The sequence below is a fragment of the Pezoporus flaviventris genome, unplaced genomic scaffold, assembly GCF_033815535.1.
Source record: "Pezoporus flaviventris isolate CSIRO_AGI_PZ_B2104156 unplaced genomic scaffold, CSIRO_AGI_Pfla_v1 ptg000009l, whole genome shotgun sequence".
Taxonomy (NCBI): domain Eukaryota; kingdom Metazoa; phylum Chordata; class Aves; order Psittaciformes; family Psittacidae; genus Pezoporus; species Pezoporus flaviventris.
In genome coordinates, this window is record NW_026892557.1 from 5575525 (window position 1) to 5596137 (window position 20613).

Sequence of the window (20613 nt, forward strand, 5' to 3'; positions counted from 1 at the left end):
CTTACAGGGAGGGTGGGTAAGTAGCTGGGTGGGAGGAGCAATAATCACATACAACATGCAAGTTAGCAGGAGAGAAGACCTTATAGTTACTCCAACTTCTACTTTCCTACAGGGTAATTCGAAGTATCTGATCTGCTGAATCATTGACCTGTTTTCCCCTTTAATGTCATCTGGTTCTGGGACAGAATTGCCTGTAAGTGCTCTACTGACAACACAGCATCTCTACTGAAAAGATTTTGAGCAGCCTCTGAAACTGTCATCTCCTTGTTCTCCACCAAGGTCCGGTGCAGCAGCGTAACAGCCCTGGATATGCTCCTAACTGTGTTCGGGGGGAAAGGGGAAAAAGAAAGACAAGCGAAAAGCCTGCACTTGCCAGCGCACTGCTCAGGAGGCCGCCTGCCGCTTCACCCACTGCCCCGCGGCGCGGGGCTCAAGCCATGCTGGCTCCGGCTCACCCAGCCCAGGGCTCAGCCTCCACCCTCAGCACAGGCAGCAGCAGCCGGGGCAGGAGAAGGGCTAGGAGGGGCTGTCGAGGCCAAGCCATTTTACAGTCTCTCGGCATTCCAGTCCCTGCCTAATTCCCATCTTTGGAAGCAGAAAGAAGGGGGAGAGGATAGCCTGAACTTTTGACCTGGAACGCAGACACCCAACCAGAACAGAGGAGAGCCATAAAGGTGTCTGTGCAGGGCTGTGATCGCACTACAATCGTCTGCAGCTTGTTTCCTCACCATCCTCCTCCCAAAAATGTTGATTACTTGTTTTACGATTGCCAGATGGTGGGCTCTTCTGAGAGCCTTCTCCATCCACAGTGACTGCCTGACCCCACATAAAACTGGAAGGGGCTGAACCTTTCCCTACCCACCCCACTGCGGGAGGATGCAGACACCTTCGATCCTTGAAGAACCTGATCCTATCTGTATCGACGTGTTTTCAGCTCTGTGCCCAGAATTCCAGCCCAGATTTAGACTCAGCAGCTGGTCAGCTATTCCTAAAACACTTATGTTATGCTCAAAGCATACAACTCTTTTTAAGACACACACATGAGATGAGCTTCTCCTTGGCCTGAGAAGCAGATTTGAACTATGACATGGCATGTAAACAAGGGCTACAGACCTTTCTTAGGGAGCATTTTAAGTCACCAAAGGTAAAGCAAAACTGCAATTTTAGAGAAACTGACTATGGGCACACAAAAACCGGCAACACCTACTCCAGAACCGCTCCTGGGTAGGTACACCCATAACCATTCAACTTGGGAATGCTCTGCAAAGATCATTTTCACCTCTCCCAAACAGACACCAAACGGGAAAACCTCCCACCAAACCCCAAAAAATATCTTTGCAAAAATCAGTCCATGATAAGTAGGAATTGCCAGCAGGAAGGCAGCAGATCCATCCACAACTCCGTTTTAACAACTCTGGTTATTGATGAATCTTAACCACGTTCCTCTGGACATTTCCTTGCTCAAACAGTGTCATACACTTACTTGTAAATCAGCGCAGCTCCATTCAGTTAACACAGCTGCACAGATCTTCAGTGCTAAAAAAAAGCAGGGACACCAAAGGTTCTTCCTGCAGGGACAGGCAGGATTACAAAACTGCAGGCACCACTATCACCAGCTGATACACAGTGAAGTGGGTGGGCTCACCACTATCCAACTGCAAATGCCATGTGGGTGATACAGGCAAGTATGTTTTGTTTAAGCTCCACTTGTAAGAAGCTAGAACCCACTTGCTTATCGGAGCTCAGCTGATGATGAGGAATGGCAATTCAAATGCCACTGATTGTTTGTCTATAACTTGATTTTTCCAGTGAAAAGCTAGTGTTGGAGATGACAGCATTGGACAGATTTCCAGTGATTTAGTGTTGGAGATGACAGCATTGATAAAATGGAGTTCTGACAAACTCAAGGAAGAAAAGTCCCTTAGGGCCATTGAAGACCAAGATAACTTCCAACTCAGGAAGCCCCTAAGCCACATGTGACCAAGTATATACTGTGTGCTCAGCCTAGTCTCCTTGCTTCAGCATTTACTATTGCCCACTTTCTGAGACAGGATGCTGGGTCAGATGGATTCATGGAATGGTCATTCTTACGTACCACAGTTAATAAAGTGGGGTTTTTCCTTCTAACTCCAGCCCACAGGTAGTTCACATTCAGAGTTGTCACTAGGCTGTATTCTGTTATTTCATTCCCTCCATCCTTTACTCCATCTGCCATTTGAACTGATAAAACCCCAAAGTTCACAACCTCACTGTCCTAGGATTCCCCTCAGATACGGTGTCCTCCCCCACATCAGTGATAAATAAGATTTACAGGGATGCTGACTGCATCACCCTCTAATCTCCCCCCAAGATACCAACAAGCCATAAAGTTTAGTGCAACCCCCTTTCTGTTGTTGTTTACAACACAACCCTGCTTTAGCTTCTGTCTTGAATAGCCATCACGAAGGTCAGTTGGACCTGATTGCTCTGGGTGCCTCCTAATGACCACAAATAGCGCCTTTTTAATGAGCAGAGAAAGGGGAGAAAAGAAAGAAAGTGGAAAAGAAAAGAATTCAGCCTTTCAAGACTAGAAAAAAACCCAGCTTCTCTCTATTATGCGCATCTTTAATTTCTCATGAACTTTACTAGGAAATGCACAGCCAGGAGCTCAGAAGGTATCTTAATTTTTAACACCTAGATTGAATTAGGGGACTGAGTCTCCTCTCACATACTTCAATTTGATTTTATTGCTCCCTCTTCTGCCTTTGGTGTTCTCTTTACTAAGTGGTACAGTACAGGGCTGTGATGCAGCAGCACAGATTCATGGATGCTAGCAGGAAGCCACACAATCACACAAGCAAAATGAGTGAGTACCTATGGCTAGTTTGGATAGAATTTCTTATCTATGTGCAGATTTATTCAGGTCCAATCATCACTTGTTTTATTTTTCTTGTATGGATTCCTCCTGGCCTGATATAATTTTCTACACAAAATAGTCCCATAAGACTTCTCAATACTCATCACCTCTCTTTTCCTTGTGATCCTGATCTTATTCTTGCTAGATAGTCCTAATATTAGAAAGCCTCCTAAACATCGGAGTCCTTCACAGAACAAACCAAACCCACACAGATGTATACAGTATTTTTGATTGCACAACTTCAAAAAAATTTCTGTAGATCTGATACAATGCGATGAAAACTATAACTCATGAATGAATGCCAGAAAGAATCAGTTTAATGGGTGGTCAGTGCAGTCCAATACTCAATAATGACCAGAACCAAAGAATATGAACATGATGTCCCAATTGTTCCACGTGGGGATGGATACGCTTTGCCAATCTCTTATAGATACACATTGCTCTGGAAGGGAAAAGTTCTTTGCCGTAAGAATGAGCCTTGAGTTCTTTGGGAGTTCAGCTCTTTGTCAGCTCTTCCCCCTTCCCTACTTCCAGACAACTTCCAAACAAATGGAAAGGTTTCCAGTTCCATGATGGAGTTCTCCTTACTCACTCCTAGGACAAAGGACACGTTATTTTGGCCATACTGAGTTCTCTTGCTATGCATTGTAAAACCTACACAGAGTTGAATAGTACATTCTTAGCACACCTTTTTTCTGACACTTTAGGTTTAGTATTTTGTATTTTGTTTTTCTTTTCATCTAACAGCTGGTCAGCAGAAGGGCTGATACATCCCTCCCAGTTACTGCATGCGTGAAACTTATGTCCCAACACTAAACAAAGACCACATGAATCCTTCCAATACTGCCAAGGAGTCTGATAGTTTAAAAATACTTATAAAAATGCAGGAAGTTATTTACTGAACTTAACATGCACTTTGCCTATAAATAAGTTAACACCAGGGGAAAGAAAGAAAAGAGGTTTGGGTTTTTTTTTATTAATTAGCACTGTGCTGGGGAACATTCTGAGGAAGGGCTGTGTGGAATGGGGGTACCTTTTATAGTGGCGCCTGAACACAACTGCACTCACTGTGTTAAACGAAATAGGCGTTTACACATAAGCCCTAATTTTAACTCAGCAAACTAAGAGAGCACCCAGGAACCAGTCCACCCCAGAATGAACACCAGCCATTCCCGCTATGGACAGCTGAACTGCAGAAAGGAACAGGAATTTGAGGATTACTACAAAGAAGATACCTAAAGTTTCACTGTATTTACAGTCAGTGCTTGCTTTAAGAGGTTCAGGTAAATAGTTCAGTATCTCCTTCAGCATCTTCTCAATAAAGTAACATCTTTCCCTAAAATAAACCACAGAATCACAGACTGATTTGGGTTGAAGGGACTTCAAAGCTCACCCAGTCCCAACCCCATGGCATGGGCAGGGACACCTTCCACTAGAGCTGGTTGTTCCAAGTGCCATCCAGCCTGGCCTTGAACACTGCCAGGGATGAGGAATACTACTTTGCAAAGTATGTTTGTGCAGAAAGTTCTCACAACATCCCATGCCCTACAGATGTCTCTCCTCCATGCATGCGGAATACAGTTTGGGGGGAAAACCAGAGCTAAACACAATTCCCATTTTACAAAAAATACATTATATCTGGGAAAGTGTATTGTGATGTGTCAATCTCATGCTGTTGAATTCCCTCCCTGTAATTTACACTCATAAGTAATTCTACTTTTAATGCAGCTTAGTGTGTTTTGATAGTTACCCAAACTTTAATCTTTCTTCTCCAACACTGAGGTTGGCTTATAGGTTTTCTACTTCCTCAGAAGAGACACCATGTTACCAAACAGGATCCTGCTTAATTTTTGTGTGTGTGTACAAAGGGCAGCAATAAGTCTTCTGAAGATCTCACCAGGCCAAAGGCAGCATGAGGATTTTCTTTGAAGTACATCTTGTGCTACTAAGAGTTCCACTCTCACAGTCTCTATCATCAGTTGGACCCTTATATGCCAATTTATACGCCAAGGAACCACAGAGGAACTTGCAGAGAAGAGTTCTTAGACTGTTCATGTATAATCTGAAGTTGTATATGCATGGCATGTCATCCAAATTTTTTACTAGTCCGAAAAGGAAGAGCGATAATTTAAATTTTGTGGCCCTCCATCCCAACAGACAAGAGCTCAGTCACAAAGCTCCCTTTATGCCTTCTTAACTGAGATCTCCAAAGTGAAATGGCATAACATCTATTTTTATCCCTGGGAAATGACTGAGAGGAAGAAGGGAAGAAACAAAGATGAAAGAGACATTAGATAAATTGCATCTACTTGTGCACTACAAAACCCACCTCTCAAAAAAAATCTGTTTTTTAATTCTCCAATCTGGTAAATATCCAGAAAGCATGTCTTTATCTACACCAATGTAACTACATGTGGGACTGTGGCTTCTCTTCCCTCAGTGCTTTTCTAATATGTCTCTCTATTGTTTTCGACCAAAGCTGTAGAATCCATACAAAGTTAGCATGCAGAAATTAAGATACAATTTAATTATTCAGAAACACCAGTACAGACACAGAAGGATGAGTTGAAAGTAATATTGCCTCTAACACAGAATCCCATCAAAAGCATGGAAAAAGAGCTTTCTGACAAGCCTGGTGTTAAGCTTTTCTATTTTCACAGTGCAGGGCATACATCTGCTGAAAATCAGACCCCAAGGAAGTATCCCAAAACTGAAGACACAAACTGAGAGGGAAGGGAGAGTACCTCTAAGTATCTAGAGCACTAGCGACCAAAGCAGTCCAAAACGTTCTGGCAGTGTCTAGGGAGGGAACTGAGAGGCAGGGCAGGTACCAAGTCTAAGCTGGGTGAATCCCAGGCTATACTAGGTCAGTGGAAGGTGGGAGGTCAACCTCGTCCCTGACTGCACTCACGCTGCAGCTTGCTGCTTAAACCCAGACTGGCAGTCGTGACACCCAGCTTTTCTTCTCAGGTCTGGAGATATAATAGGGAGTTCAGAACCCCACGCTGGAGGTGAAGACTCACTGGTCCTGGGATGCATGCCCAGAGGAAGAACTTATCAAGTCATCAGATCACAGCAGAGCCTGGGCTGTAGGTTCTAATTGCAGGTCCACCAGATAACATCTTGTGTGGCCACAGACACTATCAGGTCATTCTCTATCTCAGTTTACTCCTCGAAGGAGCAGATAAAGTACAACCCTTTGTCCTAGGGTCACACAATGGCTGTTTTACGTATGTAAATGAGTCCAATAGTCCCAGGCAAACCAAACAGGAAAGGCAAAGTATTGCTGGTGGTTCTGCTGTAGCTGCAGGCCTGGCAGTGTGTGATGTCACTGGGGCAGTGGATCTGAATGCTGAGCACACAGAAGCTCCTTTAAATGCAAAAGCAAAGTGCTGTGAAAAGACTGTATTCCTCATCACGCCTCCAGCCACAGCCCGGGCTTCCATGCACCCTTCAATCCCAGCGCAGCAGCACCATGTACATGTGCCAAAGTGCAGGCATGCCTGGCCTCTCCTTCTCAGAAATGAATCTAACAAATCCTCCCAGACAGCATTAGAGAGCTGAGGAAGCACCACCAGATCAAACCAGGCACCTGAAGTGACCCCTCTTCTGCTTCAGAGACAGTTACACGAGCTTTGTGCAGGAGCAGGAAGATAGAGACACCACAGGAGGAGAACGCTCTCCTGCCAAGAGGTCCCTTTGGCTGACCACAGGCAGGTACTTCTCTAACACACTGTTCTAATGAGCCAGCCCTTTGAAAGCAACACTAATTGTCAATCAGCCACCCTACCCCAAAGAAACAGCACCACAAATGTATGAGGGGACACATTTCACTGAGCGGCACAGCCCCTTCTGTACCTGAGAAGTTACCCTATAGCAAAACACAGTCCACCAAATGTTCAGACACAGCAGAAGTTATCCCTTATTCACAGTCAGCAGGAAGCCCCCAGGCAGGAAAATAAATACCTACAGTGTGTTTATTCCTGCATGGCCCAGCTCCTTTGCTTAAGTACAGTGTTAAAGAAATACTGTGTGAGGGACTGACATACATGCTGAAGTTCTGTGCCTGCTGAAGCATATGCTCCTGACTCAGGGAGTAAAACCATTATCTATCTGGAAAACCATATGCCAGAACCAAAATAAGCTCAAGGACAAAAAAAAAAAAAAAACACAAACCCACAAACCAAGAAAACCCCCCAAAACCATCACCTTCTGAACTCATCAACATGAGTAAAAGTGAACAGGCTGGACTAAGATTTATCCAAGAGTTTTGATTTCTTCATTTTGTTTCCTGAGTATCTCCACAGTCTTAATGGAAAGTGGCAAAGGGCATTCTGAAGATCTTAAACACTCTTTATCCTGTAGCAGCGACCCAAAATAGCATCTTGTGATGTACTTGTGAAATGCTAAAGAAGCTGCACAAAAGCCTAGAGCCACAGGCAGTGGAAAATGGAGCACAGCAATGCTACTTATGATCACAGAGACCACGGGAACATACGTAAGAGAAGAGAGACATTCATTCTCTGAGCAAGTAGTGAATGGGAGCCTGGGAACTGCGTGTTTGGGAGAACTTTAAAAGGGACTTTTAAAGAAAGGGTACAGGCTTTCCCAGCACTGACCTGCCACCAGTAAATCACAGAGTTTGCCGGCTTTTTACTACTACTGCTATCGCTCTGTTTGAGAGCCTCAACGGTTTTCAACAGTATTAATTGCAAGATGCTCCCAGAAGATACTAGGGCACAAATGAAAGAGTGCTAAACACTTGTACAGGCTTTAGCCAGGGACCTGTGCTGTGGATAATTTAATTAACAGTTCAGCATCCAACACATGACTGCAGTCAACTCTGATGCTGCAAGTCTTCAGCGCCTTGGAGAATGACCTATGAAAATTCCAGAAGAGAGAATACATCTCCTGGTGCATACTGACTGCTCCTAGACAAGGTCGTCAAGTGGAATACCACTGTGCTTCATCTCCTCATTCTTCTTCATCGATTAAAAGGCTTTTCTTTAGTATATGAACGAAGTGTTTCACCCCAAGGATGTTCCTCAGAGGACTGACAGCCACGCTGTACCACTGCCCATCCAGCTGCAGCCATGCAGGCTCTAGGATGTTAAATTAATACTTGATGTTATTCAGAGGGGTGCCCTGAAGCATGCTTTGGAACACCACTGTGCTTCCAGATATGTTCTAAAAGTTATTGCTGAACCAAGACTGCTTACAGGAGTGGACTGTCTTTCTCAATCTTTTCAAGTGGATTTCACTAGAACCTGCTGACCTCTCCTCTTAAAGAAGGAAGACCAAAATACACCAAAAAAAAAGAGGTGGAGGAGAGATTCTTTCTTGCCAAATCCTCTCTCTGCAAAAACAGAACTGGCTTTTTGAGTCTGCATTCAGGTAGTTCTGCTTTTGCTGAGTTCAAATGTGAAACCAGTAGAAAAAGAGGCAAACAGTATGAACAGCCTCTGTGGCTCCACAGAAGAGCTACCTACCAACCTACTTAGGTTTGGCACATTTAAAGCAAGATGTGAAGGAGAGTAGTTTCTTTAGTATTTTGCTTTACCTCAGGGGAACAACAGAAGGTTGTATGTCTGAGAAACATGGAACAGAAGAAAGTCACCTTGTCTTCTCCAGCTGGCCTATTTGGCTTGGATTTCTTTCTTTTCTTTCAACACTCCTGTACAGAACCACCATGACTCCACTACAAAAAACATGAGCTTCATGCTCCCTGTTTCTTGATGGTCACACAGCTACAGGTTTTCCAGAGCAAATCGGCAAGAAATACAATATGTGACAAAGGACAGATTTGGGCTATTGCTGCTTACAGTTGCATGCTGCATCTAGAAATAACTCTGAAGATTGGAAAAACTTACCTGTATCTTTCAGTATTGGTCATTTCAGGATGTATGTACTTGGTACTTCTGAAAAGCAGGCCAGCACCAGGCATGCCCATATGTACACACAAACTCACTAGTGTCTTCTGAAAGTCACAGGCAATGAGCAAATTCTGCTCCAGTTCCGTCAGTGCCTATCCAAACTTGGTGGAGTTGCACGGGCGTTTCACCAAGAGCAGTCTCTGCCCTATTTGCTGTATCAACCACACACAAAGCCCAGCTGACATCTTACTGGCACAAAGCTGAATGAGAACATGCCTATCATAGCTAGCATTTAGCACTATAGATACATGTGAATATATATTTCAGAGTTACTATTGTTTTCCTTTCCCTCGGAAGAGAAGACATTCCCCATCCCCCCCGCCCTCTCCACCTCATTTCCATCTGGCTGACACTGCATTAATGCTAAACCTCCAGCTGGATCCCACAGTATTGTCTTGAACATTTTGTTCCAGCAGAGCTGAACTCTCGGAGACTCCCAGCTCTAAACACAAATCACAAGGCTTTATGTACATACAAGAGCAGCCTGTGCCCCTGGTACCGTGGCAGGCAAGCTGGAAATAGGGCCACTTCATGGAAGGAGGCCAGTTGTTGTGCTGTGGGGTTTTTGTTTTGGTTTTTAGACACTGCCTCTTTTCACATAAAACAGACAAACAGGGGAGACTCTCTCTCTTTCCCTAATGAGAGGGGGTTTACTCTCTAACTCCTGAAGCATTCTCAGACTGTGCTTCGAGGGTGGGCACCACTCTCATGCTGCTACAGCACACAGTATTTTTAAAGCAGGGCTCGCTGGGATAGGCAAGTGAACTGAAAGAGCCCGAGGAACTCAGGTCCAGAGAGCCACATTTTTCTTCTCCTACAGTGAAATGCAGGAGAGCCTCTGGCTGCAACAGAAGCCAAAGCACTGGGCTAACTTGGAAGGACTTGACCTCTAGCCCAAGTCAGCTGGACCAGCTCCCAGGTAAGTTACCAGAAAACACTTCCATCTATCAGGGCAGGTAGTTTCCTCGTGACTACTTCGTGCAGACAGTGCAGCACCCTGCACTAAGAGTTAACAGGACTGGGCTGTTCCAACACTTCACCCTCACCAAACATGGTAAGAGCCTCCTATGCGGGAAACTCCTCTGACCCAGTTAAAAAAGACAGTGACCCATTTCTGTTATGACAGGAGTGAAGCCTTTTTGATTTTCTTGAACAAGAATCATCTCAACTAAACAATCCAATTCTGTTCGGAGCAGCCCTCTCACTGGACAGAAACATGCAAAATTCCTTTCTATTGCCATAGACTTCTCCTTTCATGGCACCATTCATGCCAGTGCATCTTCAAGTGCTTTACCATTTTTTCTTTTACAAAGAAAGCACATTTAATACAGAATAATTGCCCATATTCTTCTTTCAAAGATAATTCTTTGCTTCTCAAACCAGAACGAGAACTTTACAATAATCATCTGCACTTTATGTGTGGCACTTCCAAGGCAGTATTACTCCTAATATGTACAAACTATTTCCCATTTACACTCAACTCCCTTTGCCACTTGAGTAGAAAGGTGATGCAAAAGTGCCACAAAATGCATATAAGTGTATTGAAAAGTATCTTTTGTACTTCACAAAAAGATACTTCTGATGAAAGCTGACTGACAAGCCCTTTGCATAGGAGAATCAGGTGATAAGTGACATCCCTATCTCACTGCAAATACAAACATGACAATGTGAAAAGCCAGCCAGGAACACAGGGAGGAAGACCTAATCACTGTACTTGCGTGCAAAACAAGGAAACAAAGTATTTGCTTCAAGTGAAACTTTTTTACTAGCTGGAAAGTTCCGATTTACACAAATCATCAACCTGAAACCTCCTGATGATGCAGTTTTAAAATGGTAGATCCATGAAGACCTGTCTTTACAATACAAAACAGAGAATGCGTTGGGGCAGGAGACAAATGAACAGGTTAAACACAATTTCTTGATCCTTCAACCAGCCCCAACCACAGCCCTGTAACATCTGGCTGTTAGCACAGGTCACCTCGCTGTGATCACACACCCATACAGGCATCATGGTTAGAGCACACAGAGCCACAACAAACCACAAACACCTCCCGACCTTAACATGAAGAGAATTCATCCAGAAACTCCTACCTCTACTGAAAAATCCACCAGGCTTTTCTCTTCTGCACATAGCATGCTGCGTGCAGTCTGTGCAAGATATGTTCTGTGTCCAAGAGAGATCTACTTCCCTCAAAACAACAACAAAAGTTTTAATTTCATTTCCATTACTGAAATTAACTTTCTTTTCTCCAAACAATAATCTGAATATGGAGATAAACCTGTAGATAATGTGGTTTATACATATAAAGGATTTTTTATAATTCACAAACCCTTGATACTAGCATGCTTGTTCGCTTGAAAGGTAAAGCTTATTCATTTTAAACCACACAAGCACAGAGCTTTAAGAACACACACTTTACAACATACTCCATCCCTGCAAACATTAACACACACAAAATGGAGAAACCCCACATGAAATCTCTAAGTATGTTTCTCTGAATAAAGGTACGCATCTGCTTAGAAGTCACATGCACAGAATAAAAATACATTTAAGTGTTGAAAGAAACAATAATACAAATATGGCTTAAGGAAACGAAGAAACCTACAACACAAAGAGCACAATGGATGGCCCTGTCAACTAGGGAATCAATGCACAGAGATCCCAGCTCAGAATCTTGCAGGGGATTCAGCTGGAGACTGGACACTACCTGCTCACATGAAGCATTTCTGGTTTACAGCTTCTGTGGTAAAGCTCAAAAATAAAGTTGTTTCTGTAACCAAAGTGGACAACCCCCAGCAGCCTTTGGTCAAAAGGCTGGACTAAAAAGCCCTGAGAGCGAGTGCAGAACTCCAGGAAGTCTCAGCTGAGTTTGAGCTGAAAACCAGCTGCAAGGATGAGTCCCAGAAAAGGGACATGGAGATGGGCAGCCATGCTGAGAAGTCCACTCCTGAAGGTATTCTGGCAGGTTTTTAGAGGGGAAGAGTGAGCACTAAATGTTTTACTAATGTAATGAAACCCAATTATTTTATCACAGCACTCCCCCTAAAATGTGTGAAAGTCCATTGCATCTCTTGAACCCTTCAACTTGTTGGACCTGTGGAAGAGACAGGAGCCCTCTAGAAATTTCTAACAAACTCCTGAGAACAGCAGTGATGCTACATCCATTCCACACCAGTTTATGTTTTTCATGCCACAAGCTCACTTTTTAATTCATTCTACCCACAATGTGTACAGTGAATACAAGGAGATCCTAGAGATGAGCGTTAACATTCTGGCCAAAAAGCACAAGCTACAAGACATCAGAACAGGAGGAAGCACAGTTATTTATTCAGATCAGAGCTTTTGACAGGTTTCTATCTGACCTAAACTTGCCTTGCCAACACAGTAGACTAAAATCTAAGATTGCTCACTCTGAGCTGGGACAGGAGATGTTATCTGATAGCTGTCATTATACAACTGACTCACATCACCTGAGAAGATCTGCAAACCACAAGGCTGCAACATTTATCACAAAGCACTCGGTATTCATACACGTCTGTCCGTCAACAGCTTCAACCCAAACATGGAGGCCTGTGACAACCCAAAACAAAAAGCCTTTCTTTTTTTCCTTTTAAGTAGACAGGACAACTGAACCTTGATGAAATACTGGCAGCGCTCAAGAGTAACGGCCAGAGGCCCAAATTCAATGCCACTAATTCTTCACATGCCATCTGGGAATACATATATATGGTAAAATAAGCAGTGGGTGGCTGGATGGGCACCAACACCACTACAGATCAGTGCAGTAGTTCAGTCTAAGGTCATGGCTGTATCAAGTCACTCTGAGCCGCAGCACATCACGGTTTGCATAGGCAACCTTATGCCTATGGTTTTTATTTTCTGCCAAAGGAAATGCTCCCTCAACAACACAGGTTTGCTATGATCTCCCTGCAATGCTCCTGCTTACTCTACGTAAAAGACCAAATCAGATGAGGATCACATCCTTCTTTCCCTTACAAACTGGAAACCCTCCCAGTGATGACCACTGTCACAGCTGCACTGTGGTACTGATGGAAAGAGTAAGTTTTCCTGGACACCACAAGAGTGACCTTGCTTGTGCAACCTCCTTGTGGGTCTCTGTGATGCCGAGTCCCCCATCAAAGCCCAGTCATCAGGAGTCAAAAATAAAACTATAACACAATGTTTCATCATGATTTCTCCCCTTCTCCCTCAGCACGAAGAGCTGCATTATAGGATCTCACAAAAAGCTTTACAGAAAATAATACATACTTAGTCCAAAAGGAGCCTTCTTAGGCCCCTTCCCCAGAATGCTACCAAAAGGGCTGCATGCTCAGAATAAATACATTTTTCTTTTAACACAGTGCTAATCAGGAAGGAGAAATGGGGTTTGCCACTTTCTCTTCTGAGGATGTCAACAGCTTCTGGGGACAACACTCCTTGTCTCTGCCACCACCTCAATTCAGAGAAACCACAAGCCTGTAATGAGTTGCCAAGATGAGGTAATGTCTTAGCACCTTTCATATATATTCATAAAGAAACAACAATTCTCAGCAATAATACAACCCTGTATATATGCAAAAATGCTTCACAGAAATCCTCTTTAAGACCCCTGTTGGGCAGGGAGGTAAATATTATTAGTCCTTTTTCACAGTGAAGTAACTTGCCCAAGGTCATCCAGTGAAATGGTGTCAAGAGCTGAGACTATAAAAAAATTCTCTTGCCTCAATCTTCTGCCCTACCCACTAAAGCAGTCTTACCTCCCTGCACCTTCAGTAATAACAATAACAAGTTATCCTAGCAAACACCAAGTAATTTCAGAGGAGGAATGAATGAACTCCTGTGTAGCTAATTCCAGGAGCTGATCCAGTCCAGGCCTGCCCACGAACAGAAGTGAATTCTTTCACATGCACAGTAAGAAGAAGAAAGAAAAGAAAGGAGGACAGACAGAAGTGAAGAGCTACATATGGCTTTTTTTTTTTTTTTTTTGCAAAAAGCTCTGCATAGGAGGTAAAACACATTGACCACATGAAGAAAGAACTCAGCTGCCTGAACAGGGACACAACTTACATGGAAATTTCTTGCTAACCTGACTTACCCTGCAGTCTCCAAGGTGTGCTTGTGGCTTTAAATATTTTCTTCTTGCTGCTTTGAAGGCAAGAACAGACATGATCTCCAAAGCATCCACTGATATGCAGTTGGGGGGGGGGAGGGAGGAGGTGAATACTGTAGCTAGCTGAGAACTGTCAGATTGCGTTTGCCATCAAGGAATGCCATTTCCCAATGCCTAAGTTTAACTCTGGAATGAGATGCCCGCTGCTGCTGACCCCTCTGCTGACATTCTATAGACTCCCTTATCTCATCAGCCCCTGAGCATCCCATCCTCACTCCTCCACATTCATGTTCCCAAACTGTCAATCTCCCTGCAATGACTCACAAGGTTCTGAACCCACCATTCGCCTCTATGAGTCTTCCTATTTTTTCATCCATGTCCTTCTGGTTTAGATGGAGAGGCATCTTGTTCTCCTTAAACGTTAAAACCGCAATGAGAAAGAATCACTGAAAGCAATATGCCCTCAGCACAGCAGCACTGAATACTTCAAAGGAAAACACAAGAAGCTAATTCTGCTCTCCAGTTGAGTGTTCTGAATTCAGAATAATTCCATTGCAGTCAATCAAGCCACAATCATCGTAACAACCACCCTGGGCAAAAACAAAGCAGGCCCTGAGCCTGTGGGCAGATTTCAGGAGTGACAGTGGATTAGAAAATATAATGTAAGGGTGTATTAAAGTTTAGTTCAGCTTTGCAGATTCTCTGTGTACTCCCCCCATGACCCACACACAAAACTAGAATTTTCTTTACCTACATTCTGATCCTGATCTTTATACCTGATAATTGAGCTGTTTATGCGTTTACTACATGAGATACTCAGCAGCAGTGGTTGTCGTGGTTTAAGCCCAGCCGGTAACTCAGAACCACGCAGCTGCTCGCTCACTCCCCCCGCTTCCCCCCTGCTCCCTGAGGGATGGGGAGGAGAATCAAAAGAATGTAATTCCCACAGGTTGGGATAAGAACAGTCCAGTAACTAAGGTATAACACAAACCCACTGCTGCTACCACCAATAATAATAATGATAAGGGAAATAAGGGAAGAGAACACAACCGCTCACCACTCACCAACCGATACCCAGCCCGACCCGAGCAGTGATCTAGCCCTTCTGGGAACTGCCCCCAGTTTATATACTGGGCATGACGTGCTGTGCTATGGAATACCACTCTGGCTAGTTTGGGTCATGTGTCCTGTCTCTGCTCCCTCCCGGCTTCCCCTCCTCCCTAGCAGAGCATGAGACTCAGAAAGTCCTTGGTCAGAGTAAACATTACTGAGCAGCAACTAAAAACATTGGTGTTATCAGCGCTGTTGCCAGGCTGAAAGTCAAAAAACACAGCACTGCACCAACTACTAAGAAGGAGAAAAATGACTGCTGCTGCTGAACCCAGGACAGTGGTGCAACCATCACCTGTGCATTGCTAACACAACTCAGAAAGGTGGAGTGGTTCAAGGTGGATGCCCACCAAAATTCCAACATAGGCTTCACCTGCCATCCCTACATGGCATTGATGCATCATCCATCATGGACGGCTTCAGTTCTTCACCTTCTGTTACCTCACAATCTGGATTATCCCACATTAAACTAAAGGCTCACTTAAGACAGCAATTTAAAAAATGGTAGAGTTCAGCAATTGCTACTGGAACTGATGTAATGCCTTCTCATCCAATCCCACTGCACAGAGCAGGAGGAAAAGAATAGATCTCCCCCAAACATTTATTTAGATGCTTTGATATTCCTTAAGCTACTGCATAACTTGAGCAAAATGGAAAGGGTTAAGGAAAACCTTGCATTATTTTTCAGAGCACAGAACCAAACACAAACATGCACATCCATCCATTATTGGATTTGCTGGTTTAATCAGCAAGTACCAGTGACTCAATTAGCCTCTTAGCAGTGCCTAAAGGCCACTAATTCAGCCCACTGGCTGCTGCAGCATACACACACAAGCTTGTCCCTTCAGATTTAGCGCTAACAGCACCACTATTCTTCTCCTGACAGCACCAGGGTCCCAGACAGTCTCCACCTCTCTCTCTTCCTTTTCTCTGTTCTGCCAACCACACAGAAAGAAAAGACCCCAGGGCTGACTGTGTGTGAGCGCCGAGTAGGAGGAAAGAGGAAGAGGGAGACACTATTTCTATTCATTTTACATCTTCATCCATCAAAAGCCTTTCTTAGAAAAAAAAAAAAAAAAGAAAAAAAAGCATTCCCAGCAGCTCATCGTTGAGAGCAACAGCCTAATAAGGTGTTAAAGAACAGACACTTGACCTAATCTTTAGCAGCCACGTCTATTACACAAAAGTTTAACAACTTAAAGAAGCTAGGCCTAAAGAAGTACTCTTTGATTCTATTTAATTCACACTCGCACCATTGTGAGACTGTCCCTTATATTGTTTGGTTCTACGATTAAACCGCTTTTAACTGAAACCTTCCTACCTTTGGCAATCAGAAATAATACCATGTAATACCAGTGAATAAACCAACCAGCCCACCCTGACTCACCTTTTCTGTACACTCAACAGCACATTTGTTTAGTTAATTTCTGTGACTCTCCCTTATATAATGACTAATTTTCAGGCAGATTGATTCCCCCGTGAGCTGTTGCACATTGTGCAGCCATAAAAGCGCTAGTGACAGTCAAAGAAGGTGACAGGAACAGTAGGCTGGTGTTAGGGCAGAAGCCAAAAGGAGTTTTGGCAGCAAGTAGGTATATATCAAATTAAAGTGACCATGCAACTACAGCTTTGAAAGTATTGACTCAGTACAAACAAAATGTACTGTCAAAACACAACGTGTCAGAACTGAGCTCATCAGATCTATTTTACTTGACGACTATACATAGAATTACAGGTCAGGAGAAATGCAGGAGATTCCAGAGGAAAAGACCTTTGCTAATTAACTTACAATGTGGAAAGCAGAATATTCTTACCCAGAAAACAGAGGAAGAGCTCTCTTCCTCATAACACTGCTCATCACTTAAAAATGAAGGCTCATTAAAAAATGGTCCAATGTGAATTCATTCTACATTTGAGAGCCATGGCATTTGCAAGAGGCAATACTGCTTTAAAACCCTCCCAGCAGCTTCCCAGCTGACAATCACTTGGCATCCCAAAGCTAGGTAGGAACTTGGCAGTAACACAGGATTTCTACAGCAATATTTGCAACGTAAAATCAAACAAACAAAAACGAATACCCCTTTCAGGTACCAGAGAGTAAACAGGCCTTGCACTCCCACTCCATGAAGCCTTCAGTATTTCAGTTCACCAGTGTCTCATTTCCAGCCAGCTGAAACTGGAAAGTTGTTATGTCAGCTGCAGTCCAGGTCAGAGAAAAGACTAATCTCAGACAGAGCTGCCACGTTTCAGGTTCAGGATGAACACACGGCTACCTCATGTGATACCTCATTCTGGGAGATCAACGTATATACATTTTATATGTCACTCACACCTACTACCCCAATCACAAATACCAAGCTATCATCTATCTCAGTACAGATACTGCCAAGACTATTCCGGAAGCAACACCAGCACAGTTTATTCCACACAACTGCCCCCCTGCACAACAGCCCACATCATCTTTCCTGCACCAAGTAAGAGGAAACTGTTGCCACTGAGGGGAACTCCACAGAAAGAGTGTGCAGAGACAATATCCTGCCTGGCGAACCCTAGGAGCAAAGCAGAGCTTCTAAGAACGGTCACAGATTTGCACAGCAGCTCTGTCTGCACTGCATTCTCTGGCCACATCTCTGCTACTTTCTCTGCCTGGCTGATAAATCCCTTTATACACTCAAAGCCAGCTGCTCCTGGTGCTCCCCATCTAGCAGAAACTGCTGCTCCTCCTGTGATTTCAGCTTTAAAAACCAAGAGAACAAGACAAGCAGATCTTTGTAGTTTGGTTTTGGGTCTGGGGGGGTGGTTTTGGAGGGATTGCTTTTTTTAGTTTGTAGGTAAACTTCAATTGCAGCCTGATACACAGTACAAGCTGCATCTCCCTAAATACTGTAGCAAGCAGGCCAGACAGAATTCTACCCAAATAGAGAAGAGATCGCAATCAAATCAAATGAAACTAAGGACTGTTCAGAGATGTTATCTTCAGTAGGTGATGCTACTGCAGCTTATGGACATTTTGTCTTCCCTTGTCAGAAAAGCTGGCTTGCTAATTTATGGGCAGAGTGGGAAAAGCAGAGGGATACAGACAGACACAGAATACTTAAAACAGGACTCAGAATGGAGACAAAGCTCCCCTTTCACCTCCTGCTGCTATTTACCATCTGGGATCCTGAAAAGGGGGTGATGGGCAGTTGTGTGACGGGTTTGGCAAGGGGCAGGACATTTAGGATTTTCTATGTGTAAGGAGGTCATGTGTCAGCACCTCTGCAGCACATGGGAACATTATCCCAAAGAAAGTGCAACAAAAGGGTTGCCCTGGCTGAACCAGAGAGAAATTCTATTAAAACACAGCCTTGCACAGAGGCAAGATCTTAAGATTAACAATAATATCAAATTTGAAGAAAGAGCCTCCAGAACCTAGTTTGGAAAAGCACAGAAAAAAACTAAGAAATGAATACATCCAATGAAAAGGTGGATGTTTTTATCAATACATTTTTAGAAGTGTGTGATTTCCACTAATCCTGGGGGCTGAGGTGGTGCAGATACATACGGGATTTCAATCCTCACTTGTAAGATGTAGAAAGAAAGGGGAAAAAAAAAGAAGACAAAAAAAACTACACCACAGCTTTGCTTTACAAAAGCAATTTACAAAGAGATGTGATATGGAATGAGGAGTTCTGGTTTTCTGGTTCAGAAATGTTTCTTCTGTTTTCATAAAAAGAATTATTAATAAGGTGAATTTCCAATCATATGGTGCTGCAGTAAATCTTTAAGATCCTTTAATCAAAGAATCTGAAAGAAACCTGAGCATCCTTGCCTTCTGCCCAGTCTGGATGTCTGCTGACTGAAATGATTCTAACAACACAGCTACTGCAGGCAGTAATCTGTGCCTTAAATTATTTAAAATCTATACTCTACAGATGCACAGATGCAAGAACTAGTCACCAGAACTAATGCAGTACTTCCTTATTCTCATCTGTCGAGCTCCTGGTTGGTAGAAAGCCCATTTTCAAGTCAAAAAGCTTTAAACTGAGGATGTCACCACTACACCATGAACTGCAGAGTGACATTACTGGCAGTTTGTGTGTTGTAGAAGACAAATGAGCTAAATTTCTAACTGTACTGGTGGAAAACCAAGAAGTTTTGTCGTCAGATCCTAAAGAACAGATCCTTTAAAACAATCACTGGGTAATACCTGCAAATCTGTGGCGTAGCGGACTAAGTAACAATCCTGTTCTTGTTCCTTCCAGGCCTTTCCTTCATACACGTACATGCTCACGTTCACTGACCCAAAACTGGAGCTGACAAGCAGTAAAAAAGAATCACCATCAGCATATTGCTGTGGGACACAGATGTGGGACACTTTAAGTCCATCAGAGAAGGGCTCTCCAACATCCTACAGCAATGGAATCAAGATGCAATAAAACCCCTTCTACCATAAAAGCCACACAGCCTATCATCCTAAGAAACTACTGGTGAAGCCACAGAGCACCAGATGTACTCCCAAGTGCTCACTTAGGCAAGCCCAGCTCAGTATCCTGCCACCCAACGCTCTTCCCTGACTTCCCAAGCATTTCTATTGTGTATCCAAACTACAGAAACGAGCAGTGGTTCACCATAATGAGAACAGGGTCCCTTAAGGAACCATAGGAACACTGGCCACATACTGTAGTTCCTCTGAGGACCAAGATGCTTCACGGCTAAACATCCTCAGACTTTTTCAGGAGTTACCAATCCTATTTGGCTATGTGCATTTATAGCAGCACCTTGGTATTGGGCAACTTCAGGAGAGGAGGTGGGAGTGAGGGAGAGAGAAATACCTACAGGCTAAGAGCATGAAAGCCAGGTTATCCTTTAGAGCCAGTATGCCAGCGACAACAGATGACAAACTCTATTTTGCAATTCATATCTGGCTTTGATAGATCTGCTATCATAGGGATAAATACTATTTTTGTTGATGAAAATGGGTATCAAAACAGAACTGTACCAAGTTATACTAAAAATTGCAACATGCCAGGATTCTTTGCAGCCAGACCATCTGCCGTGCTGTGCTGGGAAGGGAAGGCAACATACCTGTATCTGTCCTGGGACACATTCAGATGTGATTTGGGCCTATTGAGGGAGGCATTTATAGAAATTAATCTCTTTTCTTCTGTCTCCCAGGTTTTTGCCTTAGTTATACCATTCCCAGAGATTCTCACACTGGGAGAAGGGAGGATTAAAGACAGAAATGGAAGAAAAGAACCAACATCTAGCTGGAATTTGAGTGTTTTAAATCAGATGGACCTGGGCCAGACTATGGAGCAACCCATTTGAGCTCCAAGGATTTTTTGTGTGTGTGATTTCCCAATCTAAAATGCATACTGGGCTTTTAGAACAAAGGGTTTTTTCCAAAACAGACCTCTACAAACAATACAGAGTGACAGTCAATATAAAACCGAGAAGTGATATAGCTAAATTGCTAAAAACAGCAATTGATAACCTGTCTTACAGAACTGATGCATATTTAAGTCATGAGTGATAACAGAGTAATGGGCAATACCACAACCTTCCATCACGCATTTTCCCA

General features: G+C 43.5%; 1 protein-coding gene and 1 long non-coding RNA gene across 3 annotated transcripts in view; one reads left to right on the forward strand and one right to left on the reverse strand.

Annotated features, from left to right (window-relative positions):
- SKI (SKI proto-oncogene) overlaps nt 1–20613 on the reverse strand; it is a 97933-nt gene that overhangs the window by 61012 nt on the left and 16308 nt on the right. The window lies entirely within an intron of this gene.
- On the forward strand, nt 12764–20276 carry LOC133267810 (uncharacterized). Its single transcript, XR_009742864.1, has 3 exons — nt 12764–13102; nt 13202–13329; nt 20208–20276. It is a non-coding gene; the product is annotated as an uncharacterized LOC133267810 (long non-coding RNA).